The sequence below is a fragment of the Theropithecus gelada genome, chromosome 5 (genome assembly GCF_003255815.1).
Source record: "Theropithecus gelada isolate Dixy chromosome 5, Tgel_1.0, whole genome shotgun sequence".
NCBI classification, from domain to species: Eukaryota; Metazoa; Chordata; class Mammalia; order Primates; family Cercopithecidae; genus Theropithecus; species Theropithecus gelada.
The window spans coordinates 183,976,719-183,992,147 of NC_037672.1; positions in this window are offsets into that span (position 1 = coordinate 183,976,719).

Consider the following 15,429-nt stretch of genomic DNA (forward strand, 5'->3'; position numbering starts at 1 on the left):
AGGTCGGTCTTCTCAGTACCATTTACTCAACCGCTCCTGGGCGAACAGGCACTCCTGAAAGCCAGTTCCCTGAGGCTCTGGAGACGCTCCGAGCCCTCATGCTTCTCATTTAATAGCACGAGCAGCAAAGGGTTCAGGCAGCCTTTGTGGTTTGATGAAATGGTATATATTTTCATTAGATTTGTGTGTGTGTCTGTGGGAATATTCTGAAAACAGCAAAGCTATATAGAGATAAGTAATTACATTAATAAAATAAAATAAACAATACTAACATTTATTGAGTACTTACTCTTTCCTATTTTCAACAGCTTTAAGTGGTCTCTCACCCTAGTAATTAATTATTATTACATTTTAAATCCTGTCTTAGGCCGGGCGCGGTGGCTCAAGCCTGTAATCCCAGCACTTTGGGAGGCCGAGGTGGGCAGATCACGAGGTCAGGAGATCGAGACCATCCTGGCTAACACGGTGAAACCCCGTCTCTACTAAAAATACAAAAAAATCAGCCGGGGGAGGTGGCGGCGCCTGTGGTCCCAGCTACTCGGGAGGCTGAGGCAGGAGAATGGCGGGAACCCGGGGGGCGGAGTTTGCAGGGAGCCAAGATGGCGCCGCTCACTCCAGCCTGGGCGACAGGGCGAGACTCCGTCTCAAAAAAAAAAAAAAAAAAAAAAAAATTCCTGTCTTAGTCTGTTTGTGTGGCTATGAAGGTATACCTGAGGCTGGGAAGTTTATAAAGAAAACAGGTTTATTCGGCTCACGGTTCTGCAGGCTGTACAAGAAGCATGACACCAGCATCCGCCTCTGGTGAGGCCACAGCGAACTTTCATTCATGACGGAAGGCGAAGGGCAGCTGGCGTAACCCTTAGAGATCACATGGTGAGAGAGGGAGCAAGAGAGCGGGCAGGAGCTGTCGGGCTGTTTTTAACACTCAGATCTCAGGAGAACTAACAGAGTTAGAGCTCACTCCTTACCCGGAGGACTGCACCAAGACATTCATGAGGGATCTGCCCCCATAACCCAAACACCTCCCACCAGGCCCCACTTCCAATGTGGGGGGTCACATTTCAACATGAGATTTGAAGGACAGAAACATCTAAACTATATCAAATTATTCATCAAGGATGTAGCATTAATCCTGTTCTCAAACCGATACCACTGCTGGGCCACTGACATAGACGAGGATTTCCCTGGAAGCATAAGTAACGGAGATCACAGCTAACTTTTTGGAGATAGGCTGAAGTTTTTCCCAACGTGGAGCGAGAGGCCTGGAAAATAACCGATCTTGTTTCCAGCTTGTCCTTTTGCACTAAGGCATGTTCAGAAGCATAAGCAGTCCTTCTCCCTCTCCTTTAGCCATGCTGAACTGAGCTCTCTTTTAAATCCTGGCATGAATTTCTGAATCCTTGGAGCTTTCTGCTGCAAGATCTGTTCTTCTTCCCTGTTCTCACCCATCTTGGCCTCCATCAGTGTGGTCAATTTCAACGGACCCTCAGGTCTTTCTCCAGAAAGTCTCCTCTGACCACTGCCCCCCACAACTCTACCATGGGTAGAGTAACGGCCAAACACCAATATTCTAAAACAATCACATGCAAAGTGTTCTTGAAATATATTGAAATAAATGGATATGTAATTCTTTTCAGTTACTTTCGATTGGGTAAGGAACAGAGCAGCAGAAATAATGAGATTCAGTGTTTTTCCTTCTTTTAATGCAGGTGGTAGGGCTGGGATTTTACTTCTGAATGCTACTGGTTTGTTTCATTTTCCAAAAAAAGTGTGAGGGGATATGCTCAAATTTCTCAAAATACTTAAAAACGTATTTTACTTGACCTCAAGTTGTATGAGGAGCTCAACCAAAACTTGTGCATTTGATGACAGGTCACTGAAGTAGGTATGTTTGAATTCTGTCTTGAAAAAATTTCGCTTCTAATCATCTTGCAATGATTTTCAAGTTATTCTTGAATTTTTCTGCTCCATTCTGTGACTTGCATGGAATTTATTTTGTGACGGAAGGTCACGTTCTGCCGATGAGGGCTGGTTTTTCTGCTATAATTTTCCTCCTGAAGGTTCATGTAGTATTATTTTCTTCTCTCATGATTCCTTCTTCTTTAATTATCTTATAAGAGAACACCTGGTAGTTCAAATCACATCTAATGTTTCCCTGAGGCCAAAAGTACTAGTGGTTTTGTTAATTCCACCAAACAAACTCTAGTGTCTGAGTGTATTTATTACAATTCATCTAATTTAAGTGGCTGGCCATGTTAATCAACACAGCAGCTTTCTTCATCAGCATATCCCGAGGAATAAATGAAATACAAGACTTGGAATCTGGGTTGTGTGTTCTGTTTCTCACCCCTACAATTAATTACTTTCAGATGTAAATGATGGGATAGAGGGAGAAAGCTGAGATAAGGGACAGTTCAATTATAGAGGAAAGTCTATGTGAGGTGCAGTTCCAGGGTTGGTTCAATTCAGCAACTCATTCTGGTGTAGAAAGGAACAGGTTCTTTTTACCACTCTTCTCTGCCTTCCATGGGTTAGATTGGTCCTAACACTGGCTGCCTATATGACAGCAAAACATTGCAGTTCCAGACTTTGGTCTGTACATACACAGACCAGCAGAAGACAAAATATTTGTGTGTGTGTGGAGGGGTAAGCTCTAAAAGAGTGAGAGTTAATTTTCCAGAAATCATAGCAAACTTTCTCTTGTGTCTCACTGGTCCTGAACTATGTGCTCATTTCTAGAACAAAGTCTGACCAGGGCGTGATCAAAACTGCTTAAGTAAGGCCTGAATAACTGGATTAACGTTAAGAACAAGAGGATGGCATTACCCAGATTGCTCTGACCAGTCAGCTTTCACCGAGGAAGTGGGGTTTGCCCCGTTCTATGATAATCACCTGTGCTGTGTATCTATCGACCTAACTAGAATGTGGATTCACAGAAACAGGGTCTTGCACTCATTTCACTTTGTATTTCTAGATCAGAACACATTTGCTTTCACATCATAAGCACTCAAAATATTTATTCAATGTGAATAAAGTCGCCAGTTTCCCATATGAGCTGCGATTAGGTTTGTTCCCTTCCATTGTTTCCAAGATTACTCATTTAGCACCTATTTTATACCGGACGCAGGGGAGTGAAATGGTGATGAATGACCAGTCCTTGTTCTTAAGGAACTTACAGTTTTGTAAGAGAGAGAAAGATACGTACATCAACAATTTTAATAAAATGTGAAGACGCTACTGCAGAGTGCTGCAGGGCTCAGTGGGGGAACTTACGGGGCTTATTGGAGGTGAGAAGTCCTCTCGGAGGAAGCGATATCTCCACGGAGATCTGTCAGGCTTGCGCAGGTTTGCCAAGAGAAGGGGGAGATGAATGGTTCACTGTGGAGAAGGATGATTCACTTTAGAGAGGGACGTGACAAGACCCCATTATGATGTCCATTGTTCACTTCACAGTCTCACTGGAGACAATGTGATATCACCTATTGTTAGACTGGTGTGGTCGGTTGCTCTAACCAGGAGCATCAGAAGTTTTCAGCCAGTACATAACGAGGAAGCTACTTCTGCAGAAGCAGTTTCTGCAAGGGTTTCAGCTTTTTTTCTTACATGACACCAGAGAGGCCCGCTACTTAGCATAATTTGTCTTAGAAATGTGTATTTGGCCAGGTGCAGTGATTCACACCTGTAATCCCAGCACTTTAGGAGACTGAGGCAGGCAGATCATGAGGTCAAGAGATTGAGATGATCCTGGCCAACATGGTGAAACCCCGTCTCTACTAAAAATACAAAAATTAGCCGGGCGTGGTGGTGGCGCCTGTAAACCCAGCTACTCGGGAGACTGAGGCAGGATAATTGCTTGACTCCAGGAGGCAGAGGTTGCAGTGAACCGAGATCACACCATCGCACTCCAGTCTGGCGACAGAGCAAGACTCCCCCTCAAAAAAAAAAAAAAAAAAAAAAATTGTGTTCATCCGTGTCTTAGCCCCTTCCAACTGATATAACACACCGCCACAAACTGGGTGGCTTATAAACAACAGCAGCTTATTTCTCACGGTTCTGGAAGCTGAGAAGTTTGAGATCAAGATGCTGCAGGTTCAGTGTTTGATGAGGGTCCCCTTTCCGGTTCAGAGACATTGCCACATCCTGTGTCCTCATGTGGTGTGAGGGCTCAGGTGGGGCCTCTCTTGTAAAGAGACTGATTCCGTTCACGAGGCTTTGCATGTTTGCTATATCAACTCCTCCATTAGGTTAAGTATTATTATATTCCCTAGTTGTCAGATGAGGAAACTCAGGCAAAGAGAGGTTGAGGCACTTGTCTAAGGTCACAGAGGTAGAAAGCAATAGACAGTAGGTGGCAATTCTGAATCAGGCTCCTGAGCTACCAGAGGAGAGCGGGCAAGGCCATGGGTGGAGAGATGGCCTTCACGAAGGCCAGCTTGTCCTAGGGAGAGGAGTGTGGAATTGTTGGAGGGATACAGGGAGCCAAGGGACATTGTTTAAAATGAGAGATATTTCAGAGTGTTTATAAGGTAACAACAATAAACGAGTCTATACACAGGCTAAAAAAGAGATTGGCAGTTGAACAGGCAAAGAGAGGTTGAGGCACTTGTCTAAGGTCACAGAGGTAGAAAGCAATAGACAGTAGGTGGCAATTCTGTCCAGGCAGAAAGGGACAACTTTGTAACAAGGAGGAAGGGTGAAAAATAAGAATGGAGGAATGGGAGGAACTGCCATGTAAGAGGAGTGGCAGAATGCAGAGAACATTTTTGGCTGATGTATTGATTTTCCTTGTAAAGCGTGAGGAGAGTGGAGGAGGTAGAACGAGAGCTTTGAGGAGAGTGAAGTTTTGAAAAACCAGCATCATAGGGAATGGAGAGAATGGAGGATAATGAAACTAAGATCTCCTGGTAGTGACGGGAGCCTGAGTACGTTTGGAGAACAGAAAATGACAGTGGCAAGCTAGTAAATCAGCATTTTTTTGGGAAAAAGTCAAATGCTCTGATTTGGAGTGTTTGCTAATTTTGTTGGTGCAAACACTAATTTTGTTGGTGCAAACATGGTTCATAACAACCCACTGTTGGTTTAAGAAGTGGCTTAAAAAAATTCTGCATATTTAACCACTGACTGTCAGGAAAAGCACGATCTTAGGCCAGTGCATCCCTGACCCGTACCTGCTTGTGCGATTTCCTCCACAGCACAATGAAGAAACAGAAGCAAGGTTCTTGGGTTGGCCCAAGGTTGTGGTTTCACTTGGTGAATGGTACAGAGGGAAAGGGACAGAAAGATACGAATATGACTAAGGAAGTGATGTGATTACATGTAATCCAGATTGCACAGACATAGCGGAGGTGATGAGAGACTGGTCTTGGTGACAGTGAAGAATAAATGTATGGGGAATAATGGATATTAAGGGTCATTCTTATGGGGTGGTGTGTGCTGAGGTGAGAGGTTATGGGAGGAATGGAAGATCATGTTTAGGTGGTCAAGATCAAGTGAAAAATAAAACCTTACAAGTCTTTTAGGGACCTGTTAAAAGCAACTTTACTGGATGGATTATGAACTGGAGAAACAGATACCTGGATTATCCCTGGAATGCACAAGATGACGCTCTGTTTACTGTCCCTGAGACCGTACAGGTAGTCAGCTCCATGGTTGCTTTGGAAGCCAGCACCCATGAACCAGGACTCAAAGGGACTGTATAATTTCAAAATTCCATATCATTGTTTGAGAAAGCCCCAAACCTCTAGCAGAGAATAGGTGTTCCACAGTCTGAATCAACCTGGTTTTCTGGCTAATTTCTCATTCTTTTTTTTTTTTTTAATCCATTCCACATACCTCTTTCACCCATACTCACAACTGTCAGACAAGATTATTCTGTACTGTTTAGTACCTCTCTGCTTTTACATATGCTCTCTCCTTCCTATTTATACATAGAATGCCTTTTCTCACTACCCATTATCTTTGGCCACCTGGCAAATATCGACTTATTCTTTATGCCTTCTTTCTAAGTTCTCCCTTTTGTAGGAATTCCTTCCCCTTCCCTTTCCAGAATGGCTTGCCCTTCATTGTGATGGTGTAGTGCTCTGAGCAATAGAAATGGAAATATTTCTCACATCGCATTCTCACTTTAAATTTATTTATATCTCTCTAACAGTAGACTGCCACCTTCCTAAGGATAAATATTATGTTTGATTCATACTGGTATCCCTATTACTTAGCAAAGCACCAGGAATATGCATTCAAGGCTTTTATTTTGTTTGGCTTAATGGATGAGGTCCATGTTGCCTGGAACCTACACTCAAAAGATCTAAATCATTCTGAAAAAATGACATAAAGACAATATACATATGTTTCCAATGCTACTTTCTCATTATGTTAGCAACAAGCCTGAGGTGAGAATATGGAAGAAATTTTGAGAACAGGGTATACCAAAATGGTTAAAGGCAAGATGGCCAATATATGCAGTGATTTCCCTTTCTATAACTGATATGGTTTGGCTGTGTCCTCACCCAAATCTCATCTTGAATTCTCACATATTGTGGGAGGTACCTGGTGGGAGGTAATGGGGGCAGATCTTTTCATGCTGTTCTCATGATAGTAAATAAGTATCATAAGAGCTGATGGTTTTAATAATGGGAGTTTCCCTGCACAAGCTCTCTCTTTGCCTGCCACTATCCATGTAAGACGTGACTTGCTCCTCCTTGCCTTTCACCATGATTGTGAGGCTTCTTCAGCCACATGGAACAGTAAGTCCACTAAACATCTTTTTCTTCCCAGTCTCAGGTATGTTTTTATCAGCAGGGTGAAAATGGACTAATATAATAACACAAAGGAGAAATTGCTAACCCGTAATGACCCTTTCCCACCAAGCCAGGACTAAACCTCAAAATCCTTCTCAGCAAAGCCTTCCAAACTGTCACAACAAATAGTGTGGAGTTGGCATGTGGGAGGAACCTTGTGCACCATCCACAAGAGAAAGTCTCTCTCCCTAGCAGCTGACTCTCAAAACTGGTAAACAATATTTTTCCTTTGCCTTTGGTTCACTGAAACTGTTCTAAATAATATGCTTCATTTCACTAATAAGTAAAAAGCAACAGATTGAGTTTGTTCTTAAGCCTTAATTATAAATCATTTTATCTTCCACTAAAGAGTATATTTTGATGTTTTGAAAACATTGAAACCATTCCATGTCTTAATGAACAACGTAGAAAAGAGTTCTATATCTTGCATAAATTCATTTTGCTTAAATATTTTGATGGTCCACTGTATAACACAATCTATCTCTACTTCAAGAAAATTCTTTTATAAAACAAGCACTGTGTTTTATGCCCTGTTATCACATCATGATTCTTTATGTCTAGCTGATCAATAATTAGATGAAGATACTTTTTTTAAAAATCAAAAGGTGAATTTAAAAAAATATGCTGGGGAATCAGTTTCCTCTTTCAGTTAAAATATTTATGTATTTCTTTAGTTCTTGGACATTTTCTAATATCCTTCTTTTTTTTTTTTTTTATTTTGAGACTGTCTCCTGGTATGTTGCCCAGGCTGGCCTTAACTCCTGGGCACAAGCAGTCCTCCTGCCTCAGCCTCCCAAGTAGCTGGGATTACAGGTGCACACAACTGCACCCAGCTATTCCTTTTATCATTTATTTGATAATTTCATGTCTTTAAATTTCTTGTTATCTTTTATATTTTCCAATCTCATTAACGTTTTATCTTTTTGTTTTAGATTTCCTCATGGCTGTTTCTAAATCTTTGCATGGAGTCATTTATTTCAGATACTGTATTTCATTATTTGAGAGATTCTTCCTTCTCTAATTTTTTCTATAATATCTTGTTTGTGTTTCATAGATTTACCGTATTTTAAAATTTGTGGAAGCATAGTAATTGAACTTTTTAGCTATTTTTTTCCATGACTGTCTCTCCTCTAAATTCTCTCTTTTCTCCAGTGCCAGGTATTCTTCCATATTGATATTTTGAAATTTGGTTTTTATTTGCTGAGTGCTTCTTAATATATGTGCCGAATGAGTCGCATTTCATTCAGGAAGAGAAACAACTCTGGGTGTGTCTTTGCTGGAGGTAATTGAACCAAGGGAACGGGAAACTACAAAACCATGGGAAGCACGGTGGTGCGTCGGGGCCCAGCGGGTCTCTCCTGCGGTGCGGGGTGGCGCAGGGCGCATGCGCAGGGCCAGCAGCCCCTCTCCCCCTGTCCAGCGCTCGTGCAGGTGCCTCCCGTGGAGTCAGTCTAGGAAACGTTTCCAGGCGCCTCGTCTTTGCAATCAAAAGAAGCAGAAATGTTGCTGAGGCCCTCAGAGACAGTTCTGCACACCTGCTCAAAACAGAATGGAGGATGAATGACGGGGGATTGGGTGTGCGCTTCATTTGCTGCGAGGTCGGCACACAGCGCCGCTTAGGACTCTGTCTTTACAGGCAGTGGGTAAGGAGCTAGCTGTGAGATGCAAGTCCCTCAAATAGTAACAACACCACCACCACCAACAAATATTTAATTTGGAATGCCACCTTCCAGGTTAGGAGCACCAGCTTTCCCCAGCATTCCCTTCAGTTTCTTGGAGAAGAACCTCTGGGGTTTGGCACTGGGGAAATATCAGCTGTTACTTGCTTTCCATTTGGATAAGGATTGGGGGATGTAAGTGCTGATTCAGTCACTGTTTCTCTCTTCAGCAACACGTCTGCCTCAACCTCAGCCCTCGGCAATGCCTTCTGACTCGGAGCCGAGAGCCCTTCCTGACCTCGTGGCTGGGCGGCTCTGGCCTTCTCTGCAGCTCCTCAGTGGTGTGGCAGCGCAGCGCAGGCCCTCCTGGCTGACCTTCAGAAATCTGTTGAAATCTTCAACTAAGAAAACAAGGAAGTTTGCTGCATCTATTGACTCTTCCTTCCACGAAAGATTTCTCTGTAGCGTGCAATGCTATCCGCTGGAAAAAAATAAAAAAAATTAAAAAAAAAAAAAAAGGAGAGAAATCTGTTGAAATCACTCGTTCGTTGCTATTGACCCTCTCCACACCGTTGTCTCTGAGAGCCTGGGTTGTACTTTTAGGCTTTATTTCATGGAGGCTTAGGGCAAACAGGGGGCAAGGGAGTATGTCTAATCTGCCATTTAACTCGGAAAGTTTTGCCTGCTTTTTAAGGCATTTTTGAGTACTTAATATGGGCCTCTATCTGATCTTTGCACCCTGACTTTTCATAACAGTACAGTGCATGTGCAAAATTCTGTTCAGTCAAGCCTGAACTGCCTTCTGAACTCAGATGCTCATTTTTGATTCAGTTTTTTTGTAGCCCTAGGAGGACCATTCTTCCTTTCTTCCCCTATGTATTTGAATAATTCATCAAGGCCAAATTAATTGCATTTCCTTCATCAAGGTGAATTCGGCTAATTGCAGCATTCTCCCTTCTCTGAACTATAATTGAACCATTATTACATGATAAAGACACGTCTATACTAAACAACCTGGCACTACATACACTTTTTGTTATATAATTATTCATATGTTCTAATTAGTTAGGTAACACTCTACTAGATTCCAGAAGTTATTTAAGGCATGCCACATATATACCCACTGCAGTTAGATTTACCTTGCTGAAACCAAGGTCTCTTTTAGGGCATAGCATGATACTGGAGATAAGGTAAAATATTAATACACAGATATACAATTTATTCATTACACAAAATTTATACTACAATCAACTACATACACACATGTTCTTTTTAAAAAAATTAAAATTATACTTGAAGTTCTAGGATACATAAGCAGAATGTGCAGGTTTGTTATATAGATATACACGTGCCATGGTGGTTTGCTGCACCCATCAACCTGTCATCTACATTAGGTGTTTCTCTTAATGCTCTCCCTCCCCCAACCCCCCACCCCCCTACACGCCCTGGTGTGTGATGTTACCCTCCCTATGTCCATGTGTTCTCATTGTTCAACTCCCACTTATGAGTGAGAACATGCGGTGTTTGACATGCACTTTCTTCTTATTTATCTTCCTCATTTTTCTTTTCCTATCCTGAGTTTTCCAGACAAAATAGCTGAAGAAATCAAGAAAACCAAAGAATATTAAAAAGAAAGTGGCAACAGACAACAAAAGGTGTTAGTACTTGACACTCATCGAATCCTTCTTCTTTTCCTTATTTTTTATCAGTTGTGCTTATCTTTACTTGTGCAACAGTGAACACCAGAATTCTTCCATGGTAGGTGGGTGTGTAATAGTTAAATGAGCACTCCTATAATATTTAGGCATTTCATAATGTGTCATCTTAAATTAATGTAATTTTCATAATTTTTACAGTTTGAATATATTCTATATGCTGTTTTAATTTTTTTTCTGAGAAAGAACTGTCTGCTGAGAAATAGTGAAATGAAACTCTTCATTTTGATGACTGGAAAAAGAGATGGGAGTAGTGTCTCCACTGCCAGACAGACTGCATCTCTGCTGCCAGACGCCCTGGGATGCTGCTGTGGGGTTTTGACAGGCTCCTTGCATTACTGAAGTCAAATTCTTTCCTAGTAGCACACACCCTTCCCACACTAATCTATGTTGAAAAATAAGAAAACCTTTCTTCCTGTTGTTGGCTGGCGCACTCCTGTATCTTTGAAACTATTATTTTGTTTGTTAGGCAGAAGCTCCTGGGCAGCTGTCAGTCTTCTCTATGGTGTCTGAGCGCTGACCCCTCAGCAATGTATGTGACATGTGATTAAATAATTATTAAAGACCAATGGCATGCTTTGGTCATTTTTCTTATCTAACAGTCATAGTAAAACTGAAAACTAGAAATTTTGAATGACAAGACGGGGAAATTTAAATTAGGGCCCAAATTTACTTCTTTTAACTATTAGTTTTAACAGTTTATTTTTCATTAGCAGAGGTATTTTACATGAATTTTCTTAGTGTTCCCTTCCTTTCTCCAGAGTACAGGTTCAAACTTTATCTAACAATTAATATACATTTTGAATTATCGTGCAATAATGGTAAAACATTAATTAAAAATGTATATGTATTTTAAAGTGTAATGCTACCATATAAATTATGTATATTTTATCCATATATCTACCTGACACCTATAACATGAATGAAAAGAGGTTATACATAAAATTCACATGTTATTATTTTATTTACCATGCAACTTAGAATTAAATCAGGATGTTTGCAGAAAGCTAGCTAAACCCCTAATTGACATGTACCCTCTCGGCAGTGTAACTAAGGATGATCGCACTCTGGCACCCAGCCTACGTATGTGGTAGAAAGCGTGCCAATTCTTGGGACAACATACAACAGAAGGAATTTGGTGTAGGACATCTGGATATTTAGTATTTTATGCAAAAATACATAGATCCTTCATTTTTCCTTTTCTTTTGACATTTGTTGTACAAAGTCTTAAAAACCTATTCTTTGGAATACATAAGTTGGCCATACTCATATGCTTCTTGAAAAAGCTATTTAAAAAAAAACTTTAGTTCTAGTATTTAATGTTGGAGACCAGTGCTACCCACTTGGGTTTGCACAGAGATGGTCACCGTTTATATCTGCAAAATCTAATAAAGTCATGACCAGCTACATGTGGCCACTGAACACTAGAAATGTAGTTGGTGCAACTGAGGAGCTGAATTTTCATTTTTATTTAGTTTTAATTCATGTAAGTTTAGATAGCCACATGTGGTTTATGGCCACCATACTAGCAAAGCTGTAGGCTATTTGGAGTCTCAATTTACCAGTGGCTAAGACTAGCTGAAGTATAAGATATTTCTTAATTACAGAAGGAAAATTTTCTGAAGAAATATTAAGGACCTTTCATTATACATGCATTACAGTGATATTAAAGTAGTTTTAAAGTAGAATAGCATAATATTAATAAATATATATGAATATATATTCATACACTTATATATACTTTTATACATAAATATGTGTGTTTATTCAAACCAGAGCATTCATTAAGTGTGATTATACAGTAATAATATGCAAAAACTGAAAAACTGCTATAAAATTTCATGGCTAGAAACATGTTGTCAGTGAATCCGTAAATATTGGTGCATACATAGCAATAAAGCATAATAAACTTAATGGCAAAATAAGACCCACCATATATGCAGTACCAGAAAGCAAAAATGGTACTATATTTTCATGAATATTGGTGACTAAAAAGTAAAGCAATGTATAATAGGTTTGATGAAATTTCTTTTAAGATAACCACAGTTTGCAAATAAAATTAATTTATCAAAAAGCAGCAGGAACTATACATGTAGATGGTAATTTTTAAGAACATTCAATGTCATGCCCTGGAATTCTGAAAGTAAATTTCTGATTATTATTAGATAACTAGTAAAAAGTGAATGAGAGTATTTACTCTATGAATTTTAACCTGTGGGTTTAGTAGTTCTATATCTTAATTTAAAATTTTAATAAAATAGCCCAAATTTTATATCTGATCAGCCTTGTAAAAGCAGATGTTTTGTTTAATTAAAAATAATAAAATCACAAGCTCTGAAATCCCTGTCTTTGATGTGAGGGGAGTGGTGCTTTTCACCATCGGTAGGGGTAACATGCTCTCCCCACCTCTGATCTCTGGGGCTGAGTTTTCTGTTATTATTATTTGCACACTGGACACAGATCTCATAAAACAGATCTTAGTCACTGGAAAATATATTAATGTATGGATTTTTCATACGTATCTAATAGTCCAATCAAGGTGTCTACACTGATATAGGTTTATATGTGTACCTATGTGTACATGTGTGAGGGGGACATTGGGGAAAAGGAGTTGGAAAATGCTTCACTTGTTAGAGTCATGAATTAAATGATGCAAGTCTGAATCGAGTTGCAAATATTATGATAGCAATGAACAATGTGGTAGTTATATTTAAAAAACACTTTGGGAACCAAGCAAAACAAAGCAAGCTGCATTTGGAACAATGAGATGTGTTCCTGTAGCCTTCTATGCGCTTTCTGATTATGGCTAAATCTGTGACTATAGTTTGAAAAGATGATAAAGAATTTCATATTTGTTTGTTTTATCAACCATTAGTTCTAAATTCCTTTGCAAGAGTGTGCATTGAAAAAAAGCACAAGACAAATAGTCAAGAGATTGTGCTATTTTTCTGACTCTTCCCATTTCATCTCTGTGATCTACTATAAAGAATGTCCTTAGATCTCAGTTTCCTTATCTATACAATGAGAAAATTATATAGATGTTTTCTTACTACATTCAATTGCAGAATTATCCTCTGGAATGGAAGAGACAAAGCACTGTGCAACCAATACCATTTCCAGAGTTTCCAGAGAAGGCAACTGTATTAGTTTCTTAGGGTTGCCATAACAAATTACCGCAAACTAGGTGGCTTACACCTTTGAGGGCAGGGCCACGTTCTCTGTGTAGACACTGGGCGAGGACCCTTCCCTGCTTCTCCTGGCCTTTGACGGTTGTCAGCAATCCTTGCTGTTCCTTGGCTTATAGATACATTGCACCAATCTCTGCTTCCATTAGGTCTTCTTCCCTGTGTGTCTGTGTTCAAATTTCCCTCTTCTTATGAGACTGCAGTCAGATTAGGGCCACCTCATCCAGTATGACCTCATCTTGACGTGATTACATCTGCAAAGACCCTACCTGCAAATAAGGTCATGTTCGCAAGGAGAGGAGGTTAAGACTTGAACATTGATCTTTTTGACTGGGACACAATCCAGCCCACAAGAAAGACCTGAAGTTACAGTCTATTTCTTTCTTCTTGTTTTCTTTTGTTAAGTTATTTTAGAGATGTTCAATCTTTACATAAAATTAAAATCTTTTTTAAAAATAAGTGTCAGTGCCAGAACTGTAAATGAAAATAATCAAATAAAAGTTAGAATTATTCATTACTCATTGACTTTTCTTGTACTTAAAGCATCTACAATGACAATCTGCTTCTGCATATTAATGTAGTCCTACTCATTTTAATGATAGTTTACCTCTTTTGATTATGGATAAGATCAATCATCTTTAAAAACTATTTTATAACACCTAAAAATTGTTCCAAAGAGTGATTCTAAATAGTGAATATAAAACTGGGAAATGTGGTGCTTAGGAACCCTTGAAGTAATATTTCTGGTTGTTGTCAGAACCAGATGTTGACATGAACCATTAAGCTGAGTTGTCAAAAGTTATCTTTGGTTGTTGTTTTGTAAGTAGAAATGAAAGTCCTGCTGGAAGGCCTGTTGACAGTTCCTTTTGGGACTCTGTTGCTCTCCCTTGCCATTCTGCCCTAGTCATAGCTTTTATTAGCAAACATACGCTTGTGTGATATGGGACAAGTCTCCATAGTTAGTTGTGTGTCATCCTGAGCCTGACTTACAAATAGCCCAAGGACATCTTCTGAAGACTCTAGACTTACTGCCTTTCGAAGGCTTACAGTAGAGTTACATCTAACCAAGTTTCTTAATAACTGCAGGTGAAGCAAAAATCCTGGCATGGAAATGACACTTCAAAATCCCATAAATTACATATGAATTGTCCACTCACCTGAATAGTGGACACCTGAATAGTGCAGCACCTGTCAGTATCAGTGGGCAGGAAAATCCTCATTTAATTGTCCAATCCTGTGGGGTAAACATTGTTGTCCTTTTCCAGGTACTAAAACTTAAGTTCAAATAATTTTTGTCACATGCCCAAGATCATATAGAAAGTCATACAAAACTATTCTCTGCAGCGAATACACCAAGCGTATTCCCCTCTACATCCTCATTCAGAACATCATCTTTGCAGGCCTAGGCAGGTAGATTACAAAAACAGAATATGTGGAATCCTTGTATTGTAACTTTTTAAAAAATTTTACTTTGGGTTCCGGGATATGAGTGCAGAACGTGTAGGTATGTTCCAGAGGTAGACTCGGCACAGTCTATTTCCCTGGGAGAAATCACAAGCCTCAAAGAAAGTAGTGAGATAGTTCTATGATTTACACATGGAATAAAGAAAAATGGAAAAGCATTATGAATATAATTTGTATTTTTTGACACAAAGACGTGCAAACATACATAAAGATACACAGCATTCATTGTAAATGCTAGAAATAGGATATAAAACAAACATAAAAACCTATTTTAATTTTAACTAAAATCAACTCATTTGCTTCAAAAGGCGTGAGAGAGTCTCAACAGGAGAAATCAACTGGAAGAGCCGGGAGCCTCCAAGAGACCCTTTTTTACCTGGATGCATTGTAGGCCGAAGTCTGCCTTCAGCCTTCAGTGCTCAGAGACTGGGATCTCAGTCTTGCTGAGAAGTTCAGCATTGCTGGGCCTCATTTGTGCACCGAGATTAGTGCAGTTCAAAAGAAATGAGCATAGCCACACAACATTCCCGCTAATTTCCAGTGAAATACTTTATGGCCACACTGGCCAGATGTCATAGTCCTTGTTCAGACAGTCTCATCCTATTGCAAG